This window comes from Rhea americana, unplaced genomic scaffold (genome assembly GCF_003343005.1).
Source record: "Rhea americana isolate MKP2758 unplaced genomic scaffold, rheAme1 scaffold_29, whole genome shotgun sequence".
In the NCBI taxonomy this organism is placed as follows: domain Eukaryota; kingdom Metazoa; phylum Chordata; class Aves; order Rheiformes; family Rheidae; genus Rhea; species Rhea americana.
The window spans coordinates 7,071,637-7,094,783 of record NW_028186412.1 but is presented as its reverse complement, the minus strand read 5'-3'; the positions used below and the strand labels follow the sequence as shown (position 1 = coordinate 7,094,783).

Here is a 23,147-nt window from a genome sequence, read left to right as displayed (position 1 = left end):
CATATTAATTATCAGTAGGGCATCTGAAATTTTTAAGACTTCAGGTAAGCCTAGCATGCTAAGATAACGCCACGATGACAAATACATCAATCAACTTTTCACACAAATCATGCTAACAAATTCAACATAAGTACTTGTATACTTAAAGCTAAACACACATTCACAACCTCAAGCAATATATATTTCAAGAAAATGTAATTGTAACTCTTTAACAAAGAGCCTGAATAACATATAACACTAATCCATCACTGTATTTATAATGTTGCTTTCCAGAAGACAGGCAAAAATTTTCAGTAATAGGAGACTCAAGTTTACRTTCAAAAATCTAAATCAGTTGATTATTTGAGTATCATCATTAGAAAACCCTGAGATCTCATCACTTCAGTCAAGAGATGCTACTGAAACCTGAAACTCAATAAAGCATTACTGCTTCAATCTCTAAACATTTACTATTCTGACAGCCATCTCACAAGAGGGACACTGATGAGACTCTGGAATCTCAAAATGCTCACTTGTGCCAAAAATTTAAGGTAAAATGCAAACTTAAGGACATTTCCATAGAAGATACGAATTCTTAACATTTTAGAAACAAAAACATGCAGAAAATACTTTCCAACGCAATTTATGACTACAGTAAAAGCACAACTCTGGAAGTAATAATGAGCAAATGATAAACACTTGCTTTCCACTTGCCTTTTTTTTTTTTTTTTTTTTTGATAAAGCAAGTCTTTATACTAGGAAAGATGTGGGAAGGGAAGGGTTATAGTGACAGGGTAATTAGCAAAATACAGCTCAAGTCGGGAAGCCTCCAGCAGGTCCATGCAGCCAGGGAAGTGCATATGAGACATGGCTACAAGACATCTTGCATCCCCTCCTCGGAAACCTCCATGCACGATGACCTCTTTGAAATGCCTGTACACCAACGCACACAGCATGGGGAATAAACAGGACGAACTGGAGATCTGTGTGTGGTCACAGGGCCATGATCTCACTGCAGTTACAGAGACACGGTGGAATAGCTCACCTGACTGGAATGCTCTCATAGATGGCTATGTGCTTTTTAGGAAAGACAGGCCGGGAAGGTGAGGTGGTGGAGTTGCTCTTTATGTGAGAGAGAAACTGGAATGGATCGAGCTCTGCCTCAGGGTGGATGAAGGGCGAGTCGAGAACTTATGGGAAAGGATTAAACGGCAGGCTAACACGGGGGACACTGCTGCAGGTATCTACTACAGGCCACCTGACTAGAAAGAGGTAGTCAATGAGGCCTTCCAAGGACAGCTGAAAGTAGCCTCACAATCACAGGCCCTGGTTCTCACAGGAGACTTCAACCACCCTGGTATCTGCTAGAAAGACAAGACAGTTAGGCACAAACAGTCCAGGAAATTCCTGCATAGCACTGCTGATAACTTTTTGACACAGGTTGTAGAGAAGCCAACAGAGGTGYGCTGCTGGGCCTTGTACTAACAAAGAAGGACTGAATTAAGATGTGAAGCCTGGAGACAGCCTTAGCTGCAGTGACCATGAGATGGTGGAGTTCAGGATCCTATACGGAGGAAGCAAGGCAATAAGTAGGATCATAACCCTGGACTTCAGGAGAGTGAACTTTGGCCTCCTCAGGGATCTCCTTGGAGGAATCCCATGAGTTAGGGCCCTAGAAGGAAAGGGGAAGGTAGAAGAAAACTGGTCAATATTCAAGGATCRCTTCCTCCAAGCTCAAGATGGGTGCATCCCTATGAGTAAAAAGTCAAGCAGAGGGGGGCAGCAGACCTGCATGAGTGAGCAAKGAGCTCTTGGCAAAACTCCAACAGAAGAAGAAAGCACACAGAACGTGGAAGAAGGGGACAGGAGACTAAGGAGGAATATAAAAACACTGTCAGAGTATGCAGGGATGCGACAAGGAAGGTTAAGGCCCAGTTGGAGTTGAGTCTGGCAAAGGATGTCAAAGATAACGAGAAGGCCTTCTTCAAATACATCGGTAGCAAGACGACGACTAGGGAGAACGTGGCCCATTGCTGAATGGGTTGGGGACCCTCGTGACGAAGGATCCAGAGAAGGCAGTTACTGAATGCCTTCTTTGCTTCAGTCTTTACCACTAAGGCCTGCCCTCAAGAATCCCTGACCCTAGAAGCACAAGAGAAAATTCCTGGAGAAAGGAAGACTTTCCCTTGGTCAAGGAGTCTCAGCTTAGAGATCATTTAGGCAAACCTGACACCCACAGATCCATGAGCCCCAAAGGGAGGCACCCACAAATGTTGAGGAACTGGCAGATGTTGTTGCTAGGCCACTCTCCATCACTTTGGAAAGGTCATGGAGAACSAGAGAGAAGCCTGAGGACTGGAAGAAAGCCAGTGTCACTCCAGTCTTCAAAAAGGGCAAGGAGGACGACCCAGGCAACTCTAGGCTGGTTAGCCTCACCTCCACCCATGGAAAGGTGATGGAACAGCTCATCCTGGATGTCATCTCCAAGCATGTGGAAAAGAAGGTGATCAGGAGTAGCCAGCATGGATTCAACAAGGRGAAATCCTGCTTAACCAATCTGATAACCTTCTATGATGGAATGACTGGCTGCGTAGATGAGGGGAGAGCAGGGAATGTTGTTGAAGCCTGACTTCAGTGAGGCTTTTGACACTGTCTCCCATCACATCCCCCGAGATAAGCTCAGCAAGTGTGGGTTAGACAAGTGGACAGGGAGGTGGATTGAGAACTGGCTGAAAGGCAGAGCTCAGAGGGTCATCATCAGTGGTGCAGAGTCTAGCTGGAGGCCTGTGGCTAGTGGCATCCCCCAGGGCTCAGTACTGRGTCTCATCCTGTTCTTCATCAGTGACCTGGATGAGGGGACAGAGTGCCTCCTCAGCAAGTTTGCGGATGATACCAAGATGGGAGGAGTGTTTGACACACCTGARGGCTGTGCTGCCATTTGGAGAGACCTGGACAGGCTGGAGAGTTGGGCAGAGAGGAACCTCCTGAGGTTCAACAAGGACAAGTGCAGAGTCCTGCACTTAGGGAAGAATAATCCTAGGCACTAGTACAGGCTGGGGGCTGACCTTCTGGAGAGCAGCTCTGCAGAGAAGGACCTGGGAGTGCTGRTGGACAACAAGTTGACCATGACCCAGCAATGTGCCATTGTAGCCAAGAAGGCCAATGGTCTCCTGGGGTGCATTAGGAAGAGTGTTGCCAGCAGCTCAAGGGAGATGATTCCCTCCCCCCCAACATACACCACATTTGGACTACTGCATCCAATTCTGGGCTCCTCAGTACAAGAGTGACTTGGAGCTACTGGAGAGTGTCTAGTGTAGGACTACAAAGATGAGCAGAGAACTGGAGCATCTCTCATATGAGCAGATGCTGGGAGAGCTGGGCCTTTTTAGCCTGGAGAAGAGAAGACTGAGAGGGGATCTTATCAATGTATACAAATACATTAAGGGGGGTTGTCAAGAGGGTGTAACCAGATTCTTTTCAGYGGTGTCCAGCAACAGAACAAGAGGCACAACAGGCACAAACTGAAACACAGGAAGTTCCATTTGAATATGAGGAAAAACTCCTTTACTGTTAGGGAACCGGTTGCCCAGGGAGGTTAGGTTGTGGCATCTCCTTCCCTAGAGATATTCAAACCCACCTAGATGCAATCCATGTCTAACAGGAGGTGACACTGCTTGAGCAGGGGTTTGGACTAGATGATCTCYGGAGGTCCCTTCGAACCTCAACCGTTGTGATTCATAAATGGCACGGAATACTATCCTATGCCATAATACTATTGTTAGTCTTAACGGAAGGTGGTTTTTTGTTTGTTTTAAAAAGGATCTTCATGGCAAATGAGAYGACAAGTCTTTTTTATGATTTTTGCAGTTCTCTTCTATCATTTGACTTAGAATAGTTTATTTTCAGTAAGTTCATTAAGTTTCAGTTGAAGCAATCTGCTTCAAATTTCATTCTTTCCATATGACTGTCAAAAGACTGATACGGACTGAAGAAATTAACTTACTAAAATTCATTACTTACCATAACACCAAAACCAGTAAAAAGAAAGCAAGCATCTACATAGTGAAAGAAACAAAGCAGTTATTTTTATTCAAGAGAAACTATTTACACACAAACTAAAGATCACTGAAAAGTGAGAGGCAGGGAAGTGCAGACTTCAGTATAATCTAAGCACCTTACCTGTACTGCAGCTATCAAACGTTACATGTGAATGCTGACACCTGCTTTCTAACCAACAATTTTCAGGTACGTATCTGAAAATTCAAATGCAAATAAAGCTATTTTAATATCTTTATTTAATACAGCTTCTTAGTTTGGTGTTCCTACCTGATCAATGTTGAAAATTGCGCCCTATATGCATGAACAGAATAGTAACTCAAGGTCAGTCTTGAATTTCAGTCTATTCAGGGTGAATTTTGAACACAAGCCTATCCATACCTACCACATAACATTTTCAAGATTACTCATGGGGAAATAGACAACAACTGGCCTAGCTATTCATGGAAAATGCAAATCATACCATTGACTATGTATAAGGTTTAAGATAGCAATACTGATATATATTCCCCTTCATACACATACTTTTAAAATATTTCATGGATATTTAATCATGAAAAGGTGCTGATCAGCAATAGCCTGGAACAACTTCTAATCTTAAAAGCAGTAAGTTGTGATGTGGTAAACTGTAAGTTATCTTCTACTACTCAAGCAACAACATGCTGCTTTAGTATTTACTTTATAATAAATTGAATAGAATGATAGAATAAGACAAAAAAAACAGAAAAAACAAGGACCCACGGAAGTTATGTCCAAACGCACATAGGAACATTAGACTACAGCAAGAAACTTCGAAGATGACCTAAACGGAAAGGAAGCATTAGGGTAACACAGAAAAGAAACGCTATGCTAAAGATATGAAATTAGTAAAACGACAAGAAAAACACTGGAAAAGGAAAATAAAGAAGTAAGTAGAAAGTGGTCTTAATATAGCATGCAAAGATGATAAACTTATCTGACATATCTTAATATTAAGGAAAAAAACACATATTGACCAACTAGAATAGAAACAGACCCGAAAATAGCACAATTATTTGTATGTCAAGACTGAGCAACCAAATTAATCAGGCCACTGGTAACTAAGTATCACTGGATCACAGTACACACTTCAAAAACACACCTTATGCTTATTTCATGGGGACTAATAAAGATTAATTCCAAATTCAAATCTATGAAGCCCACAGTCTTTGCTAACATTTGAGAGATTAAATTGAGATAGTGATATACAACATGTATAATACCCTTTAAAAACAGTATTTAAATATTCCATGTTCTAGGAAATAGAAGTATTCAGTTCACTTAGGTAACAAATGTATTACAGTATATTTTGCAAATTTAAAAGTACTATAGATATAAATTAGAAAAGGCTCTAAGCAAATAATCTATTTTTGTATTCTTCGTATGAGAGATAATTGCATCAGGAATACCTTTTGAYACAAATTATTATGATTATAGTACCTATACTGATCAGTAAGCACCTAATCCATAGAAGTAGCATGCCATCTTTCAAATTTGTAAACTTACAAGAAACTGGAGGTAGTTTATAATGTGTAACCTGAAATTCAAAAACAAACTATGGTCAGGAAAGAGGAAAAGACATCTCAGGTGTGAGAGAATATCTATTACTTCCAATATATCCTGCAGATCTACACATCCAGAAACAGACTAATTTATTTGCTAGAGTAATAATAATTCTATTAAGTTAGTTGTTCCTGTAAAACATGATTTGCTTTTAAAGAAAAAAAAAAAGCAGTACACCACATATCTATAGGGAACATCTTGGTCAATAAATGATATTAAAACACCTAAACACTGCAAACTTAATTAGAATCATAAAATTCCTGAGGTTGAATGGGACCTCTGGAAGACATCTTATCAAATTCCATCCCAGTTCAGAGCAGTGAAAATTAGAAGTGAGATCCATCTTTAAAGTCAAGTCAGGGTGYTAGTATCATATCCAACTATTTTGAGCATCTACAAAGATCCATATTCCCCAGCCTCTCTGGGCAGCCTCCTCTTTCAGTGTCTGATTATCTTCATTATGAAATTCTYTTCCTCATATATATACACACTCAATTTCCCTTGTGGCAACATGTGCCTGTGCCCTGTCATCCAATCAATGTGCACCTCTGAGAAGCACCTGGCTCTGTCTTCTCTATATCCTCCCATTAAATAGTTCGAGACCACAGTAACATCTCCCCTCTGTCTTTTCTTCTCAAGGCCAAAAACATTTGGGCCCCTCAGCCTCTCTTTGTTTTCGTGCTCCAGACCTCTTAACCGTCCTGGTGGCTCTCCACTGGACTCATTCCAGTACRTAAATGTCTTAATTGTACTAGAGTGGGAGGGACCAATACCAAACTGGACAAAGCATTCTAGATATTGTCTAACAAGTGCCATATGGGAGAACAATCACTTCCCTCAGTCTCCTGGCTAGAGTCTTAATTCAGCCCAGCATGCTGTTCATATTCATCCCTGCAAGGGTGTGTTACTGATTCGTGTTCAACTTACTGTCCACCAGGACTTCAAGTTTTTTCGCAAAGCTGCTTTCTATCCAGTCAGTGCCCAGCCTGTATTGCTGCCCTACAATTTACAAAAGATGACACTTTACTGGTTGCAAATAAGCATATTCAATTTTATTCTTCATTTGTGCTTAAGGTATTCTAATTTTAAACTAGCAGGCAATCTACTCCTATATATGTACTTCTCCTGAAACAAGTAACTCTACGTGGATAGCTGATAACCATCCTGCCTAATGGCACATGCGGTTTCTTGGTACCTGACATCAAAAAGAGATGGATGAAAAACTACTATGCCTCATAGTTTGTGAGCTAACTAGATGTTTGTACCTGGTTACTTTAAAAACTGATAGGAAAATTGACTTAAGATCAATCAGTCTTGAACAGACATTTTTCATTGTGGAAAAATACCCAAATATTGGCTAACAACCTAATGCTTTTGGCCAAGTACAGACAAACTTCTTCAACACAGTTTGCCTTCAATGACTAGTATTCAACACTTCTGGTAATTCAAAACAAGAAAAACAGAATTCAAGGAAGTACTTGCATACTGTGCTAGATATCAGAGGGAATCTCAGGTAACTACAAGCAAACAGAACAAATGGAGTCATAGAATAACAAAGGAAAGAAAAATCTTTATATCATTTTGTTAATGGTGTGAATATGAAGGGGAAGAATAGAAAACAAACAAAAAAATAAAAGCTGAAGTGCTACGTTGACGTGAGGTTGACAGTAAATGGGATCCACTGCAAGAATGGATATGGTCAGCATGGCAAGTACAACAGGTTTTCACAGCTGCACTCCCTGGTCGGTAATAAACTACATTATGTAATCAAGACTAGTTTATGGAATCAAAAAATTCAGTTAGTTTTAAAAGTAAGTAGCAGCTTTATTTTAATCRCATACAAGATACATATTCTACTTGCTAAGCCTGCAGTTCCACAACATCCAGAGTAGGACAGGGTAACTGTGGTGTCARTTTCCCACTCCTCTGCCCCTCTTCCCTTAATCAACTCTTTCCTTTCTCCTATTTACATGAAGTGCTCATGTCATCTAACAGTCAGTCAGAGCTAAYGTGGTAGAAAGCTGAAGTAAAGAAAAAAAAARGGGGGGGRRGRRGKKRGSYWMMWWAMMMYTWMMAMSGGGGGGGGKGGGAAGGGGTAGAATGTGTTCATTTATGGAATTAAATTGAAACACACCTACATCTCCCAAAGATAGAGAAGGCCAGTGCTAGTACAAAGAAAAGATGACAATGATAACCCCGATTTAGGTGGGTTTAAAAGGTCATGCAACCAAACATATTTGCTTCTTTGAATCAGCCCCAAGAAAATTATGTAACRTTTGTTCTAGGCCAACATTTTGTCTTGAGTTCAAATCTGTAACTGCATAAAGCATATTCCATACCTCCTAAACTTCCAATACATTTTGCTAATGGTGAGCTTTTCAAATCCTCTTTAAACCCTTACTTAAAAAAAAAAAAAAAGAAAGAGATACCTCAATAAGTCACTCCAACTGTTAGTTATCCTAATTGCTTAAAGGCTACATGCTATTCCCTGTCTGACTTTGYACTGTTTAAGTAAAAATCAGCATTAACATAGAAAGAGGGAAAAAAAAACATGCAACTATTTAATACATCCCTCTTGTGCACACAGTGTCTCTCAGGTAAGGATTAAGTCTCATTGTAATCTAGTCAAACTGAGGAAAAGGTTGAATTTCTGAAATCTGTTAATACAAAACATGTTTTCTACTCAAGTCATGCTTGTACATTTTCTCTGAACTCTCCAATTATTTTTAATTATCAAATAACAATGCATTTAAGTTCAAACATAATTGTTGTACCATACACAACATTAGCGACCCCATCTCAGTGTTTCTATTTGGTAATTCTCTGGATAGAAGTAAACACGGATAGCCAACAGGGGTGGCAATGGCAACAGTCTCAGGTCAGTATTCAACATTTGCATCCTGTATTCCTGTACTAGAGTGGGAGGGACTAGTCCTGAATTCAACATACTCAACATTTGCATCCTGTTTAAAAAAAAAAAAAAAAAAAAAAAAAAACTTCCCTTGCTCTCTCCAATTCCTGTCACTTCCAATTTGCATTTTTTTTAATTGTCTATACTATAGAAACCTCTTATTCTACTTTTCCAGACATTGTTTGGCTAACTTAATGAAGCATCATACACTAAAACAAAACCTCATCTAAAAGAATATTTTTCCACAAATCCTAAGAGATGTATTAGCTAATAGCAACTTAAAAGATGCCTAGTAACTGTCAATCTATTCTTCCAGTTTAGAAAAAAAGAAAAAAGAAAAAGAAAAATATTTAATGTATATGGGTTGACATATTACTCATCAGTTATTGCTCAAATAAAATTCTGGGTAATCATTTCAGGTGTAACAGAACAGTAGGCCTTCTTACCCTTTCACAAAAAAGGGGGGGGGGAAATAAGACACAGAATAAGACTGTTCAAAAAGCAGAAAACCTAAACATAAGGGACAACAGATGGAGAGAAATGAGAAGGAGAACACAAGGAAAAAACACCACCATAAACAATGGTTAGAACTGGATCTTGTTTTAAGGATGGGGTGTTTTGGTGTCAGGGTAGAGCGAAGAAAGCTATTTTGTTTTTAGTAGACTGTTTYCTAAAGTTTGCTTGTTCTGCATTACTAGGCTATGATTGCTTTAAAGAGTGTACACAGGGAATTTTTCCAAGTATGAGGAGAATCATAGGAGAATGAACTAAAGTGTTTAACTGCTCACATTGTCAGCCTTCTAAACAGCACTCAATCTCATTAACAAGAAATGATAGATAAGTCCCTTTGTAGTTAAGTCGTACCTTTAAATTAAAAGTATTTGTTACTTTTATTGTCATAAAATACAAAATGCAGACCAGATTGTCAAAGCAAAAAGCTAGCAAAACGCTTTTTCGGGATTCTGAACCCAAATCAATGGAACAAAAAAATCATATTTATACAAACCAGTAAGAAAAAGCATTACCACAAAATACAGAGATTAAAGACAAGATACAAGATTTAGTGATGTGAAAAAATTTAGATACAGTTTACTATTTAGGGCAAAGAATGTGCAATTTGTTAACAGCGTAGGGTGCTTTGTGTCTAAAACAATGGCTAGACTAAAGGCTTGACGCAGAGACCTGATGGCAACACTGTCCACAAGTGACAGAGAGACAGCACGGACAGACTGTCTTCCTTTTGAGGGAGGAAGGACTGGCTTCAGAATATTAGCCTGAGCTAAAGGTCAGACATCCACAAAGAGATGTCAGAAGTACATACTGAGATTTATCTGGCATAGAAGGCAGCAACTCTGGAAGAGAGAAAGATTTGAAGGTCATCCATACAGAGATGATAGTTGAGTTTATGAATGAGATTAGTGAGTTAAGTTATACAGAAATTTCATGGAGTACTAGAGGCAAATGCCAAACTGGAGGGTCTTGCAGTGATCTAAAGAAAAAGAACTACAGAAAGAAGTAAGGTTTTCCCCAAGCTTAAAAAACAACAACAACGAGCAGACAGCTGCATCATGAGTGCTCTTTTGTTTTAAGTTCACAGTGGTTTTACGGCACACAGAAAAGGCTAAAGGACAACAACAGGCTAAWATATATAATAAAAAGTCTGCGGGAGAAAAAAAGTTTGTGTTTCTAAGGATGACTGGTGACTGTGCGCCACAATACGGCTACTTCAAAAAAACCTGTCTGTGGTCTATTTAAGGCGTCTCAAGGTGGACATATAGGAAAGTTGGTATTCTTTTTTGACAAGCTCAAAATTTCACTTACAAGCTGAAAGTAGATTTGTTGGGTTAGCACCATACTTTCACTACACATACACTTTTTCACTAGTATAGCATCATAATCATAGTGTGAATGTGCACTGAAAAAGCACAAGTTAAATTATCTCTTGCACACAAATACAGTTTAGTTCAGATTTTGATTTAGCTTGAAGCAAGCCATCAAATATAGCAATATAAAGACAAATTAAAACTCTATTTCTACAAAAGTTTTCCCTGTCCTTTATGCAACCAGTTATATCCAATTTGACCTTTTCCTCCTCCATACCMTCTCTCAAGACCACAAAGAATTGAGAAAAATGGATTTTGAAACCTGTATGAACTCTTCCATAAGGCCCCTGTCCTCTTGTAATGATCTGCTTTCTTTCTGAGTCCCCGAGAGTTAGATTGGTGAGCTATGGTGCAAGTAGGTAATCAGTTCTTGTCCTATGAATTACGAGAGCATGCAATAATGTGTATTGCTACTTTACATAATCTATTACATGGCAGAAAAGATGGAGTTAAGATGATATCTTGCTTAACATGTACCAGTAAGTGTTAAAATGAAAATTCCAATGAGTAGGGACTATGCCTTGACAGATTTTTGTACAGTACTAGGTACACAAAGAGATTATGGCTTTTGGATGTTGCAGTAATACAAATGAAAGGATTCCAATACTCTTAATAGGGTAAAAACCTTATGGACCATATTGCACAGTTTATCCAAGTAGGTACTCTGTATGTATTTCAAAGAAAACAAGATTTTTTTTAAAAAAAATCATCTTTCATTACTGATATTCAATCTGGCTGGGGAGAGCTCCCCAAACAATCAAGTAGTCACCACTGGTAATGCCCAAACACTTTAAGTGAGGACTGCAGTTAGGCACATCACATGTACAAATGCCTATTTCTGAATCCGCTGCCTCAAGGAAGAGCCCGTGCAACCCTCATCAGATTATCGTGCTTGTGGCTGACGGTGGCAGAGCCAGAGAAGAATGTAATGATGATGGTAGCTCCAAAACAGTTGGGAACCACAGAGAGAAGATACAGAGCGTTTAAGCATTACAACAAGCATATGTGGAGTAAATATCCTTCAATAAAGAGCAACTTCAGAAATGCACTGGAACTGACCATGTTACTACACAAACTCTTATTTGATCACGGACAGAAAAATCTTCTCACTTTCTGTATGCTAGATTAGTAAAATTTGAATTCATTGTCTGTATTATAACCATTAATTGAAATAATTTTGTTCTGAGACACGTAAACCACAGTAATCATCAACATGAAGCACTTAGTGGACAACTATGATCTAATAAATCTATAAAAGACAGGCAGTGATTGGCTTAAGCCTTGAAGAACACTAAAAACATTTAATTTCAGTTGATCCCATATAATGCAACTGCAGATGTTCTCATCCCTACAGGTGCGTACACACACATACACACACACACACTTTTTTTTTGTGAACCCCATTATTAACCTGTGAAACTCTGTTCCACTAAAATTTAATGTTTTTCCTCTGAAAGTTGATTGTTCCTGGAAGCTCTATAAAAGAAATCTTTAAACTGCCAAAAATCTAATGAAGTACATAGAAGCTGAGTTTAAATCTATATAGTCTATGTATTAACTGAAGAGGATGTACCATGCCACTGCATCCCTAAAGTCTCACACTACTCCCTTCTAAAATTTCTCTTAGAAATACAAAAGACTGTCACAAAACTCACAAATGTTGGTCAAAAACAAAGACTTCTGATACTAGGATCTAAATTCAGCAGATCATTCATATACCAAATTAACTTCTACTGCTGGTARTATTTATCAGTGACATGCAGGATAGCTTCTCTTCCATACTTGTAGTCTAAGTTCTCTCTGAACTCTAACCCCTCAGAAACCCAGTTATTTTTCTGGACCATATGCCTAGTAAGACTAAATCATAAAACAAAGCTTAATGTTAAAAGGAGTTATGGAAACAGGGGCAAGGGGAAAGCAGCTTTCAACTGTTGAGATAAACCAACTTGTGTTTTAGTAGACAAAACTCACACTGCATAAAGGGTTTTAAGAGCATCATGAGGCAAGTGTTACCTCAAACACTTCCAAAGAGGCAGCTTACAGTCTTTTCAAGTCTTCTGAACTTCAAATCTTAACCCTTTTTCACAGCTAGGTTGAGTTCGTTATTTGTGATGTGTAGTTCTCTTGGAACAAAATAACTGTTCTCCATGAACAGTGGATTTTCCATTAGTAATAACACCTTATACAACACCTTCACAAAACTTTTCATTCTGCTCTTGTTGCAGAGTATATTAATTGGTTGCCAACTATCACACAAATAGATGGAACTTCAATAATTCTCCATTTAGTCCTTGAAAACAAGAGGAAAGCCAGTGTAACAATGTGAGGCTGTTCATGACAGCATTGGATGGAAAAAAAAAAAAAGGTAACAGATAAGGAAAGAAAGCCAGCAAAAATCTGAAGCAAATTGTATTACTTTTGGTCTCACTGCCCTCCACATACTTGCAGAACTTCTGCAAGTAAGACAGAAAAACCCACTTCCACTTTTTCACTAGCACTTGTACATTCTTGCTGATGCAAATCCCTCTTACCATATCATTCCAAAGCAACAGTAAAATGCAATCAGGTAGCTGAGGTCAAGGAGGATTAATATTAGCAATGTACATCAAATGTAGCAGATACTATAATTAAGACGGTCTTATTTAAGAAAAAGAAGTGATTTGCTCCATCATCACCTTTATTTTGCAAATTACCACAGCTAAGTTTGGTTCCAAGAAATGATCATGCAGCAGTAGTCACCGAATACATTTCCGCATGAAACCATGTGGCCTATCACATGCCATATGATAGGCTTTTTCCTCCCGCCATGTGCTAAAAGAAAGGCGGTACCACCACAGTTGGTAAAGGACAATGTGCCACCTAGCCTTTGTGCAAAAGACTAGTCTAGTTCACAAACCAGCCAGCAACTACTCATCCAGTTTTACTAGATCTTAGTCATACAGTTGTTCTTGGCAATAGTCTCATCTTTGCATACACAGCCACTGTAGCTGCAGTATTTTTCAGATCAGCACATAATATCCTTTTTCACTACTTCCCATGACAGTAACCTTCCTCTTTCCAAAGTATTATATGTGTTGGTCACTGCTATTACAGAAATAATCTTTTTAACAATAAGTAGTATCATAACAAAACAGAATAGTTGTTAAGCTAGAATGTATAATGACTCAGAAGTAAAATTAGATGGTAGCCTTACATCCAAGACAAAAAAAAAGCAAAAAGTTACAACTAAATTTTTTAAAAGTGCAATAAGTCAAAAATTAGAACAGATCATGTTATTATTAATAACAAGCTATACAAATTCTAAGTGCCCTTCATGAGGTTGACAATTTCAGAAGTTCAGAATAAATCCAAATCTGATGCCTCTCCTCCTAAGCAGTAGTGTTATGCAGAGAATCATTTACCCTTCATACATATGTAAGCCACCAGAAAACAGCAAAAGAAGTTGCAAGCTATGTAAATTTGAAAAATCTATATCTATTATGTTAAATGGTAAGGAAAAAAATTCAAGATGCAAGTGGTTGAGAATATTACAAAAACCTCAGTTCCTCCTGTACCCAAGTCAAGAACCTAAAGCGCAAAGTACGCATTCCTTTTTTGTTTTGTTCTGTGTGCTGCACGTTTATTAACGAGATCTTTCAGGCCTATCTAGGCTTTTTGCAGCGGCCTCTAGTGACGAGAGCCTGCAGACAACAATCACATCCAAACTCATGAGCCTCTAAAATGCCTATAGCCACCGTCTTACTTTTGCCCTCACTGCGCTACTTCGTAATTTCAGAATCCCTGTTTTCCGCTAGGTGTTCAAAGAACATTATTTAAATGGTGCAACCTAGTATCAAATTACTCCCCCGTCCAATGTACAGAGATTGATAATTGGTCTCTCCTTAGCTGACCTAACACGCAACAGAGAATACAATCTGCTTTGAAAATCCCATACAGACGAAGGCACTGAAAAGGATCACTGCTAAGGCGGCGTGGGTTTCCCTAGTGACCTCCAGCATTCTGGGGAAGGGGCAAAGCATAGAGCTCAGAAGTACTGCCAAGGCATGCAAAGAGGCAAAGACACCCAACAAAATCACCCAAGCAAACCCACAAGCATAAAGAATTGGTTTGAGTGCACAAAGGCCTGTTGCTGGAGTACACTCCACAAATTGCTGGGTTATTTTAAACCTCCCACTCCCCTTCTTGGCTTCAAGATGTATAAGATACAGGATTGGAGAAAGAGGGAAAAAATAAAAATGGCTAAAGCCATCTCGTTATGGATTTTAATGTACGCTCTAAAACTCTAGAGGGCACCCGAAATGTGCCCTCCCCCTCTCTCCTGAGCCGGGTAACGTGAGCAGAGGCAGCAGCCCGTCGTCGTCTGCTTGTCGGAGTTGGTATTGCAGGAGCGATGTCTGCAGCAGCAGCGCCCACCCCGAGGAGGAGCCGCCTCACAGCCATTACTGGGGCTTCGCCCCAGGGCAGCAGCTGCTGGACCCAGGAATTGCTGCACCCGCCGCTGGAGGCCTCTCCTTTTACCCCAGCCCCCGGAGACTACAGCGGGTGGCAGCGGGTCAAGCCCTCCCTGAGGGGGTCTAGTTGAGGCAGAAATAGATACGTAAATAGCACTCACAATAGAGCTCCCTCTCCTTGTTGGTCTCTGCCAAGGCTGCACCAAACTGGGCTGGAGCCTAAGGGAAAGACATGGGGTTACGTGGGGCACCGAGGAGCGGGCAGCGCCCCCAAGCAGCATTTCCCTCGTCTGGCCAGGGCAGGTACGGCCTGCATCACCAACCACTTCCCTTTAATCTCAAAGGTTAAAAATAATAACAACAGGGAAAAAATAAAAAAGAAACTGCCCTCCCCRGTGGTTGTGGGGCACTGCTCAAGCAAACCCGCTCCGAGGAGCCGCCCCGGGCGCAGCTGCATCGGGGGCTTCCCTCAGCGAGTGCGGGGAAAAGGCAGCGGCGGCACCCAGGGCGGGGAGGCAATATTGCCTGCTAACTTGCCTAAAGCAGCCCTGAACCGGCGCCCCGGGGGGCGCGGAGCCCTCAGCGGCGCCGCCGCGGCCCCCCGCACGCTCCCGCGGCAGTTGCCCCTGCTCTCGGGTTTGCCCCCCTGCAGTCGGTCGGCAGCACTGCCGCCTCCTGTCCGCCATTAGAGAGACCCAGCCAAACAATACGGGAGGGGAGCAGCGCCGGCAGCGGGATCCGCGGAGCGCGGCGCCGGGCAGGGGCGGGAGGCACCCGCGGGGGGAGCGGGGGCGGCGGGGGAGGTGGGTGGAGAGGGGGGGCCGGGAGAAAGGCACCGGGGCAGAACAACAGCCGCGGGCCCGGCGGGGAAAGCGGGGAGGGAGTTAAAAGAGGAGGCGCTAAAGCAGAGCCGGCCCTCCCCCCAAATGCCCCTGCCCCCCCCTCGCCACTGCCCCCGAGCGCCCCCGATTTGCCCCCGCCGCCCACCTCCGGGCCGCGATGATCATCTGCGGGGCGGCCCCCGGCGGCGCCCGACGCCCCCGCTCCGCCGCCCGAGGTGGCGGCGCGGCGGCGGCACAGTGGGATACTTAGCCCGGGTAGCCGTGAGGCACGGCGGCGCCTCTGCCATCCCCGCCCTGGGGGCAGTTCTGCGCCTCCAGCCGCCCGCCAGCCCGCCCCCGAGGCGCAGCACCCCGCACCCCCACCTTACCCGGCTCCCCGCCGCTCGCAGGCACGGAACCCCCCCGCGGGGGACGCACGCACTCTGCGCTACTCCTCCGGCGCCTCAACTCTAACTCGGTCCAGTCCCGGACTAGGCGCAGCTGCTAGCGAAGGGGAGGAGGAACAGGGCCAACCGAGCTTGGGGAAGGGCCGCCCCCCGCCCCGCCATTGGCTCCCCCAGAGGGCGGGCTTTCGCGCTGCGCCAGCTCATTGGCTGGGCTGCCCATCCATCGGAGCCGCCCGCAGCCGGTTGACCCTATAAACTGTCAATCTCCCTCCTGGCCATGCCTGGAGTTCTTCCCACTTTGATCCATCAGGTTTGGGAAACCCGAATCGTTGCCCACCAGCACTTTACCCGTGTCTGAGGGCTGCGAGGGTGCGCTCGGGCTCCCAGTACAGCTGTTTGACAGCAGCAACTTGCAGAAGTTTGCGCTGCTGCCGTGCTAGGCTAGCTATGCTCCTCCAGCCATCTGCTGGGGAGGAGACTGTACTACCCATCCCAGCCTTACGCTTAGTCCCTATGGACACGACAGCCCCAGCCGTGGGGCATGGGTTGATCTTTCCCTCTTGCCCTGTGCCCTCCCCCCATCGCTCMGAAGTAGGGCAAGGAGGACCCATGCATAGCCCTCTGCAGGTCCCGCCCCACTCCTCCCCCAGCGGGACTGTGAACCTGGGGCCATTTCCATGAGGGACAGAGTGTGAATAATGGAAGCACTCCCCCCAGGAAAGCGAGAGAGTGCGCATACCCCGGGGACAGGGCTTCTCCCGCACACCTACAGCCTGCACCTCTGAGGAGAGCCTCCTCGCCGCCCTCCTGCCCCCACCCGCTGTGGGGGAGGGAGGCATGTCAGCCGCCGCCATGGCTCCTGGAGGAGCTGCTGGTGGTGGTGGTGGTGGTAGCAGTGGTGACGTCCTCCATTTTGTCGGATGCCGCTGCGGGGAGCTTGGGACCAATTCAAACCAACGTGAGGAGCAGCAGGGCGTCCATTTGAGGCGCCTCTGCGCCGCTCCCCGCGGGAAGAGGAGCAGGGCGCCCCGGGCAGTGCCGCGGGGTGGGGACGAGTGCTCAGAGCGACGAGGGGAGCAAGGCGCCGAGAGCCAAGCTCTGCGCCCGCCCTCCGCCAAAATGGAGGATGCGCGCTGCACTTGCGCGGCTGCGTCCCCGCTCCCCGGCCATGGCGCTCACGCCTGCTTCTTCGAGGACCTGGAGAGCTCAGCCTGCCGTCTTGCTAGCTAATCCCGCCCTGCCCCATTTATTCCTCCTCCTCTGCCCAGAAGAGGGAGAAAGAGAGAGCAAGTGCCCGCCCTGCCTYCTCCAGCCGGTAGGAGTTCGTGGCAGCCACGCGGTGCGGGCGCCCTGGAGAGCGCCTTTGGCGTGTGCAAGGAGCCGGCTTCCCGCCGCTGGCGCCATTTCCCTGCCACGGCCGGGAGCTCCCACCCAGCGCTCGCAGCCCCCTTGGGATCAGCCCTGGGACGGAGCAGGAGGCACTTGAGGGCTGGCTTCTTCCTCTGCCACCCTTGATGAGTTCAGTTCATAATCTTCATGTGTGGGAAAGACCAGAAATTTTTCTATCTTCTGTTGTCATAAGGGTACATCTCCTTCCTTAACAGCCCTGTGCTGAGACCCAGACCTTAGTCAACAAACTCAAACCAAGCACCTCTAGGACACACTGTACGCTGGTGATTGGACTTAATGATTCTTTTTCACACTTTCCTAGCTCTGTGAGGAAGCTTAGAGGGCTTCTTGGTGTGGGGGGACGAGAGTTACTTCACAGCCATGGTGTCAGCGCTTGCACCGCCATTGCTCGTGCCTGAAAGCAAGCAGTGAGTTGGTGGAATAGCTGTACCACAACGCCTGTAAAGGAWGAAAATGTTAATGAAAGTAATCAAAACCCATTTTGAAGGTCTCTTCAAATTTGCCCTGGAGACTTATAAACCTCATTCTACGATGTAACAGTGGCCAGCTAATTAAATTGATGGTAACCAGACAACTGTTGAAATTTCAACATTAAATATCATGTGTTCTATCAGGTCAGCTGATTCCTGACCATTTCCTTTATTAGCCTTCTAWGTCTTCTCAGTTGGTGAAAGTCAAAGCCATTTTAAGTCATGCTACATATTTTCCATACCTTTCCAGCTGCATGTCTCAGGAAAATGTCTTTGTGCTTGAACAGTGCTTATAGGTAAACATTTAAGCACTGATGAAGTTCAACAAAAAATTAAGACTTAAGCACCTGTTTTTGAGAGCTTTGATTGACAGAAATGGATTGTAGAAAATGAGTGCTTTTCTGAATTAGAACATGTTGGCGAAACCTATAATTCTTACTTAAGTCATTCAAAAAATAAAAATAAAAATAACCAGAGAGCACCTTGCTTTTTCCACTGCCCTAACAATAGATATTACTTGGCTGTTGCCTAGGACTAGTTAAATAGCAATGTAAAACATTTTCATTCACATTTTAAATATGCAGTTTGAACAAAACAGTCAATGTTTAGCTTGCAGTTTTGGAACTGTACTGGAATGTATTTAATTTATGAAACTATAATTCTAGTAAACCCTAGTCCCCCTATGGACACTTAACCCTGTTTTTGAATTCATATATTCAAGCACAGACAAAAATAATGGATTAAACCACATATTTTTCAGTTAATTTTTCAATTGATAGCAGTAGAAAGTGAGGCAAAAAGACACCTAATAAGTTGTTCTTCATCTGTGAAACCATCTATAATTGAGATTTTTTTTAAAAAAATGACCCAGATCAAGTAATTCTGTTTTATGATTTGAAAGAGCTAACATTAGCCCAAACACTAAGCAGTGAAATCCCCTTCATGAATACCGTAGATCTGAAACTGATGTATTTATAGTCTCCGCACCATTACTTTCRTAGACAGGCCTGATGTCAACAACTTCACAGTAGAAGTTCTAACTTACTGACTGCTAGTAGATAGAATCAACTGAAATTCAGCTAAAGCTGAACCAAAAGACTGATCAAAAACTAACATGAAGAATGACACCCTTCTATGTGTTATAGAGTAAAATTGTGTCAAAAAGCGGTCAACAGAATTTGAAATGAGAAGGAGTAATTTGATATTTGATAAATTTTGGAGAGTTTATGTCTTAGCAGGGATCTTGAGAACAGTACTAAGCCAACCTTAAAACAATGCATAGAAAATTGAAGGACTGGAACATACATAATTTAAAGATACCTCCTGCTATCATCAGTATTTATCTATGACAAAGAATGGTGGAATTTATTCCAGCCTTAGAAGTAAGCGTATTCCATTTACTGAAGAACTTTTTCTTCTGCATGAACACTGGTTGGGTTTACATCAATAAAACTGAAAGCAGAAGTTTTTCAGTGTCTAGAATTGTGAGTTCTCAAGAATGAAGAGGAAATACTTGAACAAGATGTCTTTCAGTACTTCCTACATGTAACATTTGGAAAGTAGTGGTTCATGAAACTCTTTAATAAAACACCATTTATTACAACTGATTTGGAGACTGGCTTGGGAAAAAAAATTTTGGAATGCAAATAAAACAGGTTTGCAAAAATGTCTGTTTCCACTACATGTGAAAGTGAAAATGGAATCTAATCTTTAGTAAAATATGTAACCCCCAAATTTCTATTTATTATGTCATTGCTGACTTCTATCCTGTCCTTCCCCACAATCCTTTTACTCTCTGCCTCACACGATTTTATTTATCCTTTTCCTTATTTTTTTCCTTTACAGTTTCTGCCAGCATTTCTCTTTCTTTCCTRTCCTTTATCTCATTTGTTTGCCCCAACCTAGCCCCAGTCTACCTTGACATTTTTTTCTCCGTCAAGGAGAAAGGAAATGTGGAAAAAATGTGTTTATCTATTGAACATAGACTAGTGTCTCTTTGTCGTATTTGTATGGGCATGACATAATGGAATTCTGGTCTACTATTTGGTTTCCCAATACAATTAAAAAATAGTAGAAGAAAGAAAGAAGTAAAAAYGGAACCTTAGGATTTTAAAACACCTGTGGTCAATAACACCCTGATCATTTTATTTTTATTCTATAATATTCCATCTATTGCTTTTCTGATTTTTGAATTTCATTAGGCATTTCAGATATTCTTTAAACTAGAGCTCTTAAGGAAAAGGGACCATATGTGTATATGTGTTTGTATGGTGCATAATAGACCCCATACTATACAAAATTGAAAAAAAATTACTTTCTACAAAACATTACCTGTGGTTTTCATTATGGTTTCTGAGCTACATATACTTTTCATAATATCTATAAACAAATCAATATGTATCTAAAAATAAATTGAATGCAGCTATTTATTTTGCAGTCATCTTATTTAACCAAAAGTGATCTTTCAGAAGGTCAAATAATGAGACAATATACACTATCCAATAGATACTATAAGATTACTATTCATTGCATAATATAATATGCCTTGAAATGGCATGAAACCTTTATGCCATATTCCATATTGCAATTTTGAAAAAGTCAGGAACAACTAGCACTCTACACTAGGCAACCTCTCAAAAGACATTCKGATACAATAAAGACTAAGATTGTAATACTTATCCAATACAGTGTTATTCTTAAATCCCTTTTAGGGAGCTTTACAATCATAATTATTTTTACTTGCATAGAATTCATTATTATTTTTTCAAACTTTGAGAGATTTAGTTGTGTAAATTTCCTGTCTCTATGGAGAAGAAATGACAGTGCAAAACAGAATACAAGACCTTAAGACTGGAAGAGACTTCCTAGGTCACTGAGTCCAGTTCCTTGCTATTACAGGAAACTATGTCATATAATCCCTTCCAGAAACTTTTCAATCTCCATCTTAAAGGTAGTTTGATATGTTTACTCCCTACTCCTTTTGCAGATCTGCTCCAGAGAACTTCATTGTTTGGGTGTTAGAAACCACCTTCTAATTTCCAGACTAATTTTTTTTTCAAGAACCCATTTGTTCCTGTGCCAGTATTTGTCCTTTGGCTTAAATAGCTCTTCTCCCTTCCTGGTGTTTACCCCTTGATGTATTTTTAGACAGTAATCATATTCCCTCTCAGCCTTCCTTTAGCTAGACTAAACAAGGATCTTTTAGTCTCTTCTCACACAACAGATCTTCATTCCTCTGATCATTCTACTAGTCTYTATCTCCATTTCTCCCAGTCTGAGTTCCTCTCTCTTGAATATGGGTTCAAATTCCCATAATATTTAATTTTAAATTGAAGTGATACATTGTACAATACATTAATATTTCCTTATCTCCAGGAAATACCACAATTTTAGATGTGCACTTACTTCTTTGCATAGTTACATTAGATAGCCACCAACTACCATTCTAATAGTACCTACATTGTTTTCTACTCTAGTCATTTATTGGGAAGTTCCTAGCTAAAAGAAAGATTTTTATTAGCCACCAAGTACATGACATTGCATTTTGTATTATGGCAATTTGTTTTGTTTCCATTAGCTCAATCATCAAGGTTGTTCATTGCTTGTCCAGAGGACATCCCACTGCAGCACTGTGTTGATAATGCCACCTAGCTTTGTGAAAGTAGCCAATGCAATAAGCGTATTTTATATTTGGTGCCAAATGTAAGATCAATCCCAAGAACAACTCCTGAAGAAGTCTGCTAGCAGACACCCTCCAGTCTGACACCCTCCTCCTCAGTACTAYCTGCTGCCATTTCCCTCATTTTACTCTGGCAAATTTCATGTTACCCCTTGGCATCTTGATCTGTARCAAAACTTTTTTTGCTGGTCGGTCCTTCTTTTCCTGAAGGCTCTCTTGTTCTCATTTACTTTTTGAGTTATTTTTTCATATAGTTACATCACAGCATGAAACCCCCTGGTTTCTCCTACTAGCTTAGTGTGCAGCTTTGTGCCATGTTAGCATCTGCCCCTTGAAGGAACAGCAAACCRTATTCCTTCCAAACTCCTGACCTCCTCAATCCATTTGACTTGATTAACTAGGTCCCTTAGTTTATCAAAATGTTCCTTATTGAAACCACACAGACTGGCTTAGATAYAGACCTGGTTTTATTTACTTTCCATTCCATTCAGACTGAATCAACTAGTAATTCAAGATCATGTTCTACCACTAGCTATTCTRTACTATCCTCAAGTATAAATCCAAGTCTAAAATAGCATAATTTCCTGCTGGTTAAGAGACATTGGCTGAGAAAAGCTGCCAGCTATGACATACAGCTATGTCAGGGGGCCTGCCGCCATTAGTAACTTTTGTTCTCCAATCTACTAAGCTAAGCAAGAAAAAAAAATAGCTTTTTGACAGCTTAGTGAGTTGAAGTGACTTACTGGTCAGACTAGGTACCACAGTTCCCACAAAGACAGACTACAGGACCAAGCAGCCTCAAGAAGGAAGAAGTGGAAAAAGATGTTACACTGCAGCAAGAGGGAGTTGCTTGAGCCTAGCCTCTCATGTTACAGTAACCTAACTTTGGAGCAGCATCTTTATGTATGCATGCATATAAAGAAAGCTCCTTATTCTTTTTAAATCTGATTTCTTTYAAGGTTTTCATTAGAGAATCTTAAAAAAACCTATTTGATAACTAGTAGTGAAGCAAGTATTAGATTTGGTAAATCAAATGTTGCTTAATGAGATTCTTTTTATTCACAGGGTAAAGATCTCCTGCTGTGGTGTTTTTAAGAATAGTGTTGAAAAAGAGGACCTCAATATACAGGAACCTTCAAGTCTATTTCTTTCTATTAAAGTATGATTCTCCTTCATTTTCCTGGTATTTGTCATACAAAGAGGCTTGAATGAGATCAGGCTTGATAAGGTTTAGGATGTGGTTTCATGACTAGCTTAAGCTGCTGTGTGATAAAGCTGCTGCCAGAAGTAGTGGTCCTTTCGTCTCCTGCATAACTGGCTATGCATTTCTATCACCTTTCTTATGCTGACAAGAGTATTCATGTGGCTAAAAGTTGGCCAATTTTCCGTTGGATCAAGAAGTTCCTCTAGCTGAATGTGCAATCAAATGAGTGATACGTGTAGTGGGAAGCACAGGGGAACAATGCAGAAAACTGCACCACTAGCCTACATAAATCAAG

The 23,147-nt window shown here is 41.7% G+C and overlaps 1 protein-coding gene and 1 pseudogene across 5 annotated transcripts in view; one reads left to right on the top strand and one right to left on the bottom strand.

The window, feature by feature from the left end:
- ZMYM2 (zinc finger MYM-type containing 2) overlaps nt 1-16,096 on the bottom strand; it is a 94,332-nt gene extending 78,236 nt beyond the window's left edge. For all 5 annotated transcript variants that reach the window (XM_085309082.1, XM_085309085.1, XM_085309084.1 and 2 more), the window contains exons 1-2: nt 16,072-16,096; nt 15,023-15,080 (exon numbers count right to left, since the gene is read on the bottom strand). The gene's annotated coding sequence lies outside the window, so the exon portion shown is untranslated. The remainder of the gene's footprint in view (nt 1-15,022; nt 15,081-16,071) is intronic.
- A 657-nt stretch (nt 16,097-16,753) lies between these two features.
- Nucleotides 16,754-17,408, top strand: LOC146593589 (uncharacterized; annotated as a pseudogene).
- The last annotated feature ends 5,739 nt before the right edge of the window (nt 17,409-23,147 follow it).